We start from the raw sequence: 9,730 nt of genomic DNA, 5'->3' as shown, positions 1-9,730 counted from the left end.
GCACACCAGAAGAGGGCACCAGATCTCATAACAGATGGTTGTGAGCCACCATGTGGTTGCTGGGAATTGAACTCAGGACCTCTGGAAGAGCAGTCAGTGCTCTTAACCTCTGAGCCATCTCTCCAGCCCCGACATATTGTTTTGTGTGACATTTTTTACTGGTTTTTAGAGAGGACCTAGAGTTTTCCCAGTCGTGTGCTTCCAGCACTAGCCAAACATCATTGGGAAATGATTGAGGTGGCCAGACCTGGGAGACTTGTGTGAATTTACAGCATGCCAGGGCTGTGTCTTGGAACCAAAAGATAGTTGGTCAGATGCTAGACAAGCTGTTGCTAGCCTGGCTTGAGTCATGGTGCCACCCTTTTTGTAAAGAAATTGCCCTGCTGGGTTACTTCTGCTTTGTCCCCATGTTTCGTTATACAACACTAATTATCCTTTTTAACACCTGGAGGTGTAAGAACCACAGTTTCATCCCAAGATAAAGGAGTTCTCAGATACTCAGACAAGAGTCAGGCCAAACTGCACTGTTGGAAGGTGTGCGTCCTCCCCGACCACCTCAGGACACTGTCGTCGTCATCATCATCATCATCACTTTAAATACTGACAGCTGAGGCAGAGGACACTAACTTCCTCCACAGGCTGGGACCTTCCTGCTGGGAGAATGGCCAGAGCCCAGATGTCCATCCTCATAAAATCCATCCCCTTCTTAGCTGTCCTACCTGCCCCAGGGCATAACACAGGTCACAGGTCCCTGCAGGCAAATCAGAGCACCACAATATGTGAGACACAGAGAGCTATAGAAATAGGGCCGGCAAGATGACTCAGTGGGTAAAGGTGTTTGCCACCAAGTCTAATGGCCTGAGCTGGATCCTCGGGACCCACATGGTGAGAGAACCAATGCCTGTAACTTGTCCTCTGACCTCCACGTGTGTGCTGTGTGTGCACTGCACACGCGTGCGCTCTCTCTCTCTCTCTCTCTCTCTCTCTCTCTCTCTCTCTCTCACACACACACACACACAAATAAATAAATGTAATTTGTTTAAAAAGAAAGCTCTCATAACAACCAAAGAGTCCATGGACAGAAACATGGACAGAAAGGCTAAAGACGCGCACAAGTGACCTGGACAGAAGCATGGACAGATGTCACATCTAACATCTGGTGTGAGAAAAGAAGCTGAAAACACAGACCTGGTGCCGAGAGAGCCGACAGATAAGGACACCCAGCTATCCCTTACAGGAACGGCCTTGAATGTTCCTTCCCTGCTTTTGGGGCAGATATGCAAACACATAGTTTTAACTTTCACCTGGAAAAGTGCCTGGAGGGAGCTGACTGTTGGAAAACTCAACTCAGGCATTGTTTAAAATTTAAGGTTCTCAGTCTTTCTGGGATTTTAAGGCGCTGTAATGTAAACACACACCAGAGCTGCCCTGTAACACCAGAGCTGGAGTCTGTGGAAGGGAGCAACTGTTGAAGCATCTGGGGATGTCAGGCAGGCAACTCTAGACGACTGACGGTACAGACAGACCCTGGAAGGTAACCCAGAAGACTGATGAACTTCACAGTCTGAAACTCAGCTACCAGCCATGGACCAGGGCTGGTTTTTAAATGGGACAAACATGCCACAAGAATGTCGGATGTGAGCTGTGAGCGTCTGTCTGGAGCAGTAGCCGAAGGGAAGCGCGATAGCGCCACTTCTCTGTATCTTTCAGACTAGTCTGAAAGAGTGTGTATGCGGCTGGGTTTTGTTTGTTTCTTTTCTTTTCTTTTTTTTTCTTTCTTTTTTTTTTTTTTAAATATGGCAAGTTCCTCCCAAACTGAGCAACAGGAAAGGCCTGGAGAAGGGAGAAGAGTCAGAATGAGCGGGCACTTGGTTTAAGTCAAATGTTTGCTGGTCTTGTGCGATTCAAATTTACTTTAAAGTACCTTACACAAAGAACTACTGCCAGCTGAACTCCCAGGCATGAAGAGAAGTTTTTAAGTTTTTTCTCCAAAATGGCAGAGTCTCCAAGGGCACCCACTACACTTAAAGGACCAAAAATCTGGTTCGACCCTACCCAGTTAGCGGGACTGGTGGGCCTCAGTTTTTTCTTTGGTGGATATGTCGTGGATCATGGGACCATCATCCGTGAGCGGGAATCCCTCAGGACCAGGGTGTCCCTAGCCGGGCCTCAGCATTCCCACCCGGGACTGAGCCACTATAAGTCCAGAGGTAAGTGTGCACCAGACACCACGGAGGCTGCGGGGTGGGTAATAGCTGCTCTGTCCTGGTTGCATACCTCCAACCCTCAGCTTCACCTGGTGTCTCTTCTCCACCCTGACGCACACGCGTCCCGGGGACACTCACCGTGCGCGCCGGCGGCTCAGCAGCAGCAGCAACAGCAGTAGCGCGGCCAGGAGGCCGAGCAGAGCGGCCCAGGACATGGCTCGAGGGTGTGCGGCTACGGAGTGGCAACAGGTCACCGCCACCAACACTGGACCACAGGAGCCCCAGTCCAGCCAGCCCCGAAGGCTCCCACTCTAAGGGCCCGGCTGGAAAACGTGGGATGGAGAGGGAGGAGCGGGAAGGGAGGGGTTGCCAGGGCTGCAGCGAGGGGAGGAGAGGGGATTGGGGAGGCGGGCTCCCGGTGGTGATGGGAGGGGGCAAAGAGGAGGAGACTGAACCAGAGCGACCAGGGGAGCCTTTCAACACATTCCTGCAAACCACACTTCCCAGACCATCCCCCACCCCCCTGACCTGTATTTCCGTTCCTATAGTGTGAGCTGTGGAACTGTCCACCTCACCGGGAACTAGGGCCACCCAGGACTGCCCCCAAACTCACAGTCCCGACTGTGGTAGGGATCACTGTAGGGCCTCAGGATCCGGTCTGTGGTCACATTACACGAGGGAGTCAGCCCTGCGCCTGCACACACACAAACACACACACACACACACACACACACACACACACACACACACACACACTACACCACACCACATTCTGGGAGGGCTCGGTTACAGGCTTAGCCTAGAGGGCAGTTTCTTTCGAAGACCAATGGTCAGGGCTCTGCTTTACCTGAGAGCAGCTGGTGTGTCTGTCAAGAAGGAAGATTGCACACTTTCTCCCAGGTGTCATGAAAAGGGGACCCAGGTGGAGCTGGACACACACACACACACACACACACACACACACACACCCCAGGCCTGGCACTTGTCCCCCAATACCTCCTCATTTCCTCCTATCATTCCCCAAGTTGTTCCCCAACTGGTCCTCTGGCTTCCAAGCTCATTTTCTGTTGTCAGTCTTCCCCCCAGTATTAGAAGGATCCTACCAGAGCTGAGCCCGCTACCAGGCCTGTGATCTCCTAGCACTTGGAAGGTGGAGGCCCAAGGATCAGGAGTTCAAGGCCGGCTCTGGCTACATAGTGAGTGGGAAACCAGCCTGAGCTTCACAACACCCAGTCACACATATACAGTCGTGTGTGTGAACACACACACACACCCTACCAGAGCCGTCTGCAGAACCTTCCTTGTACATGCCCAGAGCCCACTCTGGCTCCTTGTCACTCAGAGCACAGCCACATCCCTACATGGTCCCCCAGGAGCAAGCATAACTGCTGAGCCCACCCTCCCTACTAGACTTTGTCCTCTGCTCTGGACACACTGGTATCCTTGTCCCTGTCCCAGAGAGCCAAGCTTGTTACCTGACACTCAGATCCAAAGCCTACTACCTTGGTTTCTCTGTATTCCAGGAGAAATCAGGAGAAAGAAATTGACAAAGGAAAATGAGCCTACGTATGGCTTGGCCAAACCAGGGTAAAACTTGGTCTCTCTCACCACGGCTTTGGCAGTCTTAAAATTTATAGACACCCATGAGATGGAGGCCAGCAGGTAAGGAGAGGGGGTAGATTCAGCCGTGGGAGTTTTGTGAGTCCTCCCCTGGAGTACTTTTCAGGATGGTAACTAGGACCACAGGTTGACTCCATTACCTGGGCTCTCAGCATGGGGGTCTGTTGTATGTTCACAAGTTAAGCTGACAGCACCCACAAACACTTTGTTTATTCCTTAGTCTTGATGGATGTGAGATGCCATGTCATCTATTGGACCAGTGCAAACATTTCAGAGCTATGTCCCTGTCGGAAACAACTGCCAGGAGCTGAATATTTTGAGAAACAGCCAGTCCAGCAAGTGGGAAGAGGGCTTGTTTCTGCCTAAGTTCGAAGCTACAGCTATGTTGGGAAGGGCTGGCACAAGCCAGCCTGCTCTTTGCTGATTTCTCTGTGATCCAAACTGGTTTGGCCTCTCACCCTGTATCATTTTGGGTTTTAGTTTCCTCCTTTGTCTTGGTGAAGTTTCTGAACACAGTGCTGCGTAATTGTCCCTCACTGTAGGGTCTAATCTGATACTACAAGGAGGACACAGTGACAGGCATAGGCCTGTGCCTGAAGCCTACTTTCTAGACCAAAATTAAGCATCTGAGGAGTTTAGAAGACCTTGTAGATCTTGGGCTGTTTACCTGGAATCTATTCTTACTTTTAAAAAGTGTGTATATGTATTGTATGTTTCTGTGTATGGGTATGTACACATGAGTGCAGTGCCTGTGGAGGCCAGAAGAGGGCGTCAGATCTGTAGGAGCTGGAGTTACAGGTGATTGTGAGACACCTTACATGGATGCTGGGAACTGAACTTGGGTCCTCTCAAGAGCAGTATGCTCTCCTAACCCCTGAGCCAGCCTAAATTCTTACATTTTAAGAACACCAAGTCTTGGATGAAAAGAATCCCTTTCTATTTCTGCATTCTGCACCAGGCCAGAGCTCTGTCTCAAGACCCACATAGGCCCCTTCTTTAACAAGTCCAATAGAAGCTTCTCCCTGTTTTTCTCTCTCAGGTCAACTTTAAATTGGATTTCCAGTGGTGGCAAGTTGACAGGCTAAACTCTGATCTAGATTCATTTCTGCTACAGGGGTAAAATACTCTGACCCCCAGAAGAAGAAGGAGGAGGAGGAGGAGGAGGAGGAGGAGGAGGAGGAGGAGGAGGAGGAGGAGGAGGAGGACAAGAAAAGAAGAAGAAGAGGAGGAGGAGGAGGAGGAGGAGGAGGAGGAGGAGGAAGGGAAAGGAATAAAGGACGGAAGGAAGAAAAAGAAAGATTCACTTGGGGAGAAGGGGGCTCCATTTACAGTTTTACAGTTCCAGGTCCAGTCCGTTATAGTGGTGAAGGAACTTGGAAATGGTCACAACATATCCGCAGTCAAGAGCAGAGAGAAGCAAATGCATGCATGCTCACCTGTTTGTTTGTGCTCAGCTCTGTTTCTACATTTGTCTTAGCCAGGGTTTTATTGCTGTGAAGAGATGCCATGACCATGGCAACTTTTATAAAGGAAGACATTTAACTGGAGCTGGGTTACAGTTAAGAGGTTTAGTTCATTGTCATCATGGTGGGGATTGTGGCAGGAAGCATGGCAGCACACAGGCAGACATGGTGCTGGAGAAGGAACCAAGAGTTCTACATCCAGATCAGCAGGCAGCAGGAAGAGAGAGTGACACTGGACCTGGCTTGAGCTTCTGAAAACTCAAAGCCCACTCCAGTGACACAGTGTCTCCTACAAGGCCACACCTACTCCAACAAGGCCATATGTCCTAAACTTTTTTAAAAAATGCCACTCTCTCTAAGCTAATGGGGGCCAGTTTCTCATTCAAACCAACACCACATTCTTACATGGTTCAGGATTCCCCTGCCTGGGGAATGGTACCTGGGTCTTCCCACCTCAGTTAACTAAGGCAATCTCTCATGACACAGCCACAGGCTAACCCAAACACCCCTCATTGAGTCTTCCCAGGGGAATCAAATTGACACAGTAGCCATCACACCATGTAATTGAGGGAAGTTTGTGTTTCCTGACTGTCGCCAAAGTTTCAAAAGATACAAAGTTTCAAAAAAAAAAGGGGGGGCACCAAAACAACAGAAGAAGGGCTTGAGGGCTCCATTAGCATTTCTTGGTGTTCAATGTTTGCTCCTTTAAGCTGTTAGAATAGCATGCTTGGAGTGTGAGTGCTTAGGCACATCTAATTTATCTGTGTCAAAAATGAAGGTGATGGCCTAGTATGGTGATGCAAACCTTTAATCTCAGCACTGGGGAGGCAGAACAAGTGGATCTCTCTGCGGTAGAAGCCAGGCTGGGCTCCAGAGAGAGTTCCAGGCCAGCCAAAGCTACATAGAAAGACCCTCAACAGCAACAAACATTCAAGATGACCATCAGCCAGATGCACATGATGGAAGGGGAGAAGCAACTCCTGCAAGGTGACCTCTGACCTTTACACACTCACACACACTCACACACACTCGCACTTGCACACGCACACACACAAACACTCACACACTTACACACACTCACACACACTCACACACATAACACACTCGTGCACACACACACATACACACACTCACACACACAGACACACACACATACACACAGACACACACATACACACACACACACAACAAACACACACATACATAGACACACACATACACACACTCACATACACACACAGACACACATACACACACACAAACACACACACAACAAACACATACACAGACACACACATACACACACTCACATACACACAATCACACACACACACATACACAGACACACACATACACACACTCACATATACACACAGACACACACACAGACACACACACACTCACACACACATACACACACTCACACACACATACACATACACACTCACACACACACAGAAACACACACATACACACAGACACACACACAGACACACATACACACACACACACAACAAACACACACATACACAGACACACACATACACACACTCACATACACACACAAACACACACAATTACACACACACTCACACACATAACACACTCACACACATAACACATTCACACACACTCACACACACTCACACACACATACACATACACACACTCACACACACAGACACACACACATACACACAGACACACACAGACACACACATACACACACACACAACAAACACACACATACATAGACACACACATACACACACTCACATACACACACAGACACACATACACACACACAAACACACACACAACAAACACACACATACACAGACACACACATACACACACTCACATACACACAGACACACACAAACACATACATACACACAAACACACAGACACACACAGACACACACATACACATACATACACAGACACACACAAATGCACACATACACACACACACACACAGACACACATACACACACACACATACACACACTCACACACACATACACAGACACACACACAAACACGCACACACAAACACACACACACACATACACACACTCACACACACAGACACACATACACACTCACACACACACACACAGACACACATACACACACAAACACACAGACACACACAGACTCACACAAACACATACATACACACACAAACACACAGACACACACACAGACACACACAAACACACACAGACATACACAGACACACACAAACACACACACTCACACACACAAACACACACATACAGACACATACACTTACACACATACATACACACACAAACACACACATACACACACACAAACACAAACACAGACACACATACATATACACACACTCACATACACAAACACACACATACACACACATACACATACACACACACATACACACAGATATGCACACACACAAACACACACTCCTACACATTTAAGTTTCTTGCAATCATGTAAATCAGTGGTTCTGAACCTGTGGGTCCAGACCCCTGTGTTTGAACAACCTTTTCACAGGGGTTGCTTTCCAGATACTCTGCATCAGATATTTACACTACGATTCATAATAGTATCAAAATTACAGTTATGAAGTAGCAACTGTGGTGATATATTATGTTTTGCTAAAGCTTGCCAAATGACATATCACCATAAGCAACAATAATGAAATTTTATACTTGAGGAGGTCACCACAGCAGGAGGAACTGTATTAAAAGGGTCACAGCATGAGGAGGGTTGACAACCATGGATATAAATCTTCCAAACTCCTGTAGAGTTCTAGACAACATACTCTGTACATTGCTAGAAGAGGGTATTTTCCCAGAAATCTGGAGCCCTGGATGTTTTAGATTCTGTTTCTGTTGCTGTGATAAAAATGCCCCAACAGAAACAGCTAAAGGGAGGGAGGGTTCGTTCTGGCTTACAGTTCAAGAGTGCGGTCCATCATGGCGGTCAAGACAACAAGAGCCTGAAGCAGCTGGCCGCACCTCAGCCACAGTCAGGACATAGTGATGAGCAGATGCTGCCACCCAGGTCCCTCAACACTTAACATCCACTGTTGAGTCCAGGATCCCAGCCAGGAAGTGGTGCCACCCACAGAGGGCGGGTCTTCCCACTTCAGTCAATGCCACTGAAACCACTGCACACACCCTGGCAAAGCAGGCCATTGTAGACTCTGTCAACCTGAGGGTCAATGTCAGCCACCTCACCACCCTGTGCTGCCTCACTCTATTTATGTACGCAGGGCCAGTGACACTCTCTCTTCCTGATGCCTGCTGATCTGGATGTACAACTCTGGGTTCCTTCCCCAGCACTATGTCTGCTTTTTATTTTCCAAAATTTTGACTCTGAATAAGGAAAGGTAAGACCAAGTAGAATCAGATGTTTTGTTCTGTTTTGCTGTTTTTTGAGGCAGGGTTTCTTATGTAGTCCTGACTGTCCCAGAACTCACTCTGTAGACAAGGCTGACCTGGAACTCTGAGATTTGCCTGTATCTGCCTCCTGAGTGCTGGGATTAAAGGTGTAACCCACAGCCTGGCAGAATTAGATGTTTTGAGCATAAGAATGCTGATATTTTGGCCAGCAAGTTGGCTCAGCCACTAAAGGCACTCGTAGCTAAGTCTGATAACCTGAGTTCAATCCCCAGGATCTGCTTGGTGAAAGGAGAGAAGCAGCTGCTGCAAGTTATTCTCTGAGTGCCACATGGTGCCGCGCACAAGGGCACCAGCCAGCCCAGCACACCTCCCATGTGCACTAATAGTGAATCAAATACAGATTTTAAAAAATGGTGACTTCTGGCCGGCGTTGGTGGTGCTCGCCTTTAATTCCAGCACTCGGGAGGCAGACGCAGGAAGATCTCTGTGAGTTCCAGGCCAGCCTGGTCTCCAGAGCGAGTGCCAGGACAACCTCCAAAACAATACAGAGAAATCCTGTCTCAAAAAAAAAAAAAGTGACTTCTGGTGTTATGTATCAAAAACAATTCCAAAACTCTTGAATTTCACCTCTCAGCTAAACTTAGCAAGTGGCTCTCTTGACAGCTTCACAGATATTACTTGGCTAATAAATGTGCGTGTGGGCTCACATTCTTACTCCAGACTCTCTGGCACAGGAAAAGTCTAAGGGTTTATTTGGTTTGGGTTGTTTGTTTTGTCTCTGAATCTTTTGTGTGTGAATGTGTGTGTATGTGAATGTGTGTGTGTGTGAATGTGTGTGAGTGTGTGTGAGTGTGCAAATGTGTGTGAATGTGAATGTGTGTGTGTGAATGTGTGTGTGTGAATGTGTGTGAGTGTGTGAATGTGTGTGTATGTTTGTGTTCATGTGTGCTCGTGTGTGTGAATATGTTTGAATGTGTGTGTGAGTGTGTGAGTGTGTGAATGTGTGTGAATGTGTGTATGTGAATGTGTGTGTTGTGAA

Source organism: Cricetulus griseus, chromosome 6 (genome assembly GCF_003668045.3).
Source record: "Cricetulus griseus strain 17A/GY chromosome 6, alternate assembly CriGri-PICRH-1.0, whole genome shotgun sequence".
NCBI classification, from domain to species: domain Eukaryota; kingdom Metazoa; phylum Chordata; class Mammalia; order Rodentia; family Cricetidae; genus Cricetulus; species Cricetulus griseus.
Note: the sequence above shows the minus strand (reverse complement) of the source record.